This window comes from Leptonychotes weddellii, chromosome X (assembly GCF_054177405.1).
Source record: "Leptonychotes weddellii isolate Sample4059 chromosome X, ASM5417740v2, whole genome shotgun sequence".
NCBI lineage: Eukaryota > Metazoa > Chordata > Mammalia > Carnivora > Phocidae > Leptonychotes > Leptonychotes weddellii.
The window spans coordinates 32,383,540-32,386,501 of record NC_138385.1 but is presented as its reverse complement, the minus strand read 5'-3'; the positions used below and the strand labels follow the sequence as shown (position 1 = coordinate 32,386,501).

The window sequence follows — 2,962 nt, the reverse complement described above, 5'->3', positions numbered from 1 at the left end:
AGATGAGGACTCAGAATGCCCATACAAGGATGGCCTGGGTCAGGAACAAAAATCAGCATTGGAACTCAACTCCTTCGGCTCTCAGGCTGTCTGCATCTGTGATGGAAAAGTTATTTGCCCCTGCTAACCTCTTCTACTCTTCCTTCGTACGCTTACCCCACCCACCCAATACAGTGATAGAAGGGTCTGGAGGAGCTCCAGGTTACACAGAGCAACATTTTAAAACCATGGGACTAGAGACTTTAAAAGCCTGCTCCAGGAAGGTATGAGCCCTGGTTGTCAGGGCATTGAGGGAACATCTAATGGAGAGGATGAGAGGAGCAAAGTAGAAGGCCATTTCTGCTCTTGAGAGCCAGGGCACAAGCCAATGGTGACGAGAAAGGGAGAGAAACCAGGTAAAAACCAGAGAGGCCTCAGGGTAGATAGTACCATGATGGAACTAACTCTGAGCAAACAGGAATGTCAAGAGTGGCTGTGCTTGTAACCCCCCATCTTTCCTTTTGGTACCCCCTCTGTTTCCAGCACCCCTGATTTAGCTTCCACCCAGATGCTGAGTTTGTTCTCAATCAACGATCTACTAATCTCACCAGAAAGATTAATTTATAACATGTCTAAGCACCGGGTTGTCAACTGAGTTTCCTAGAGTCCCAGAGTTCTGAGATGGTGCTTTGGGGCTGCTGTGGAAGATGAGTAGGGAGGGCTGAGCAGGTGGACTCTGGGTTCCCCAGTTTTGCTAAACAGATAAATTATACTTCTATCTGTTATACATACTGGCTGCTATGAAAAGGTCCAGCTTCTTTATTTTTTTTTAAGACTTATTTATTTATTTTAGAGAGAGACAGAGAGAGAGCATGAGAGTGAGGGCAGGGAGGAGCAGAGGGAGAAGGAGAGAGAAACTTTAACAGACTCCTCGCTGAGCTACCAGCCTGACATGGGGCTCAATCTCACGACCCTGAGATCACGACCTGAGCCAAAATCAAGAGTCAGACGCCTAACCAACTGAGCGACCCAGGGGCCCCAGTCCAGCTTCTTAAAAAAAAGAAAAACTAAAACTGTTCCCTTAAGGTGCCACTCCTTCTGGGAGGGAATGGAGTCTAAGAGTTACAAGTTAGGATCCAGGATGAGGCAGCCTGCATACAATTCCAATTTCATCACTGCAGTGGCCTTGGGCAAATGACTGAGAATTCTCTGAATTTGAGATTTCAGTAATTTTCAAATTACGAGAAATTCCTAGTTCCCTCTTAAGGTTGTCATGAGGATCAGATGCAGTGATAATATAGGAAGGGCTTTGTACGATCCTGCCATATAAAAAGGACAAGGTAAATGTTAGCTATTACTAGTTACATTTATTAAGGTCTTCTAGAACCTTACTACTCAAAGCGTGGTCCAGTGCTCATTTTAGCAGCACGTATACTAAAAATTGGAATGATACAGAGAAGATTAGCATGGCCCCTGTGTAAAGATGACATGCAAATTTGTGAAGTATTCCATATTAAAAAAAAACAAAACACAAAGAACAAAGTGCGTGTGGTCCATAGACCAACACCACCAGCATCCTCTGGGAGCATGTTAGAAATGCAGAATCTCAGGCCCAACTAGAGACTGACGGCATCAGACTCTGTACCTTAACGACATCCACAGGTGATTCATATGCACATGACAGTTTGAAAAACACTGGTTTAGAAGACATGCCAGACCAAAAGAACAGATCTTTAATAGCGGTATTCTAGAAGCTATTTGCGGGGCATTGGATGTGTGGAAAACTTGCTCATTTGTCAAGGCACAGCTCAAGCATTCCCCCAGTGCAGCCTTGCCTGACCCACCTATCCCACCACCCACACCCTCCTGGAACTGAACACTTCTCCCTTTGTCCTCTTCTTGACTCTGAACTGACTTCTATCTCATAGTGCCAAAACACATACAGCAGAGTTGGAATGCATACCCAGCAACTCAGATGTGCAAAAATGTTCTCTAGAACTGAGCTAAACTACCCCCAGGAGCTTCCCATCCTGCTGGTTGGGGGTGGGGGGGCGGGAGGAAGTGCAGACACACAATTCATTGTGTCAGTTGAAAGAATCTGCCTCTGGATAAATGCTGAGTCTCGCATATTTTAACTTCATTTTTCCTCCTCTTACAAAACACACGGTGTCTGGGAGCAGTGGGGTTGAGGAGAATAGAGCTTTGGATTCACGCTCATTCTTCTGGGTGCTCACTCTTTTCTGCTATGGAGTGGCTCGTCTGGAACAGTTCCTAAACCCCCGTGCTCATATGTCTACTCAAGTGCAGTGGGTCCCTTCTGGTCTCTTAGGGACTTCATTGGTTGTACCTGTTGTTAAATCCATAGTACTAGCTATTTGTTTCCGGTTGCAAAGCCTCCTGATTTTGTAACCTCTTCCTTCCCAACACAGGCCTCTGGTGGCCCATTAGGCCTCTCTGCTCCTTCAAATCTTGGATGTTCTACACGCCACATGCAGGCTATGAAGAAACAGAACTGGTACATCAGGCCCGTGAATTTAGAGACCTCCTTCCCCTGAGGCTGTCCTCCCATCCGGAGGCCAGATTGCTCCAGCACCAAGGCAAATGCAGGTCTTCTCCATAGGGGATCCACATCTTTCCAGTTTGTTGCAGCTGAGGAACACCCCTCACTGCTTTGGTGGTTTCTAGCAGGCCCCTCTGGTGTCTGTCCCCTTGCTCCTCTCCTTCTCTACTTTCTTTTACAGCTCCATATCTCTTCACTTCCCAGGCGGGTGGAAACATCCTTTGCATCCCAGACTGCGTTCTCTTTACTCACCATGGCTTATAGTAAAACCCCAGCCTTTGCTTCGAATATGTAAAGGGAGCTGCTGGTCTTTGAAAGTTCTTTTCTTCCTTGATGAAACCTCATGCTCCAGATTATTATCTATCGGAGGTTCTTCACCATTTTGTGACATGGGGACCTCCGTTAGCTGTCTGATGGCCTCTT

At 46.4% G+C, this 2,962-nt stretch overlaps 1 non-coding gene across 1 annotated transcript; it reads left to right on the top strand.

Annotated features, from left to right (window-relative positions):
- Positions 1-1,389: 1,389 nt before the first annotated feature.
- On the top strand, positions 1,390-1,497 carry LOC115938863 (U6 spliceosomal RNA). The gene has a single exon (XR_004073870.1). It is a non-coding gene; the product is annotated as a U6 spliceosomal RNA (small nuclear RNA).
- Positions 1,498-2,962: the final 1,465 nt, after the last annotated feature.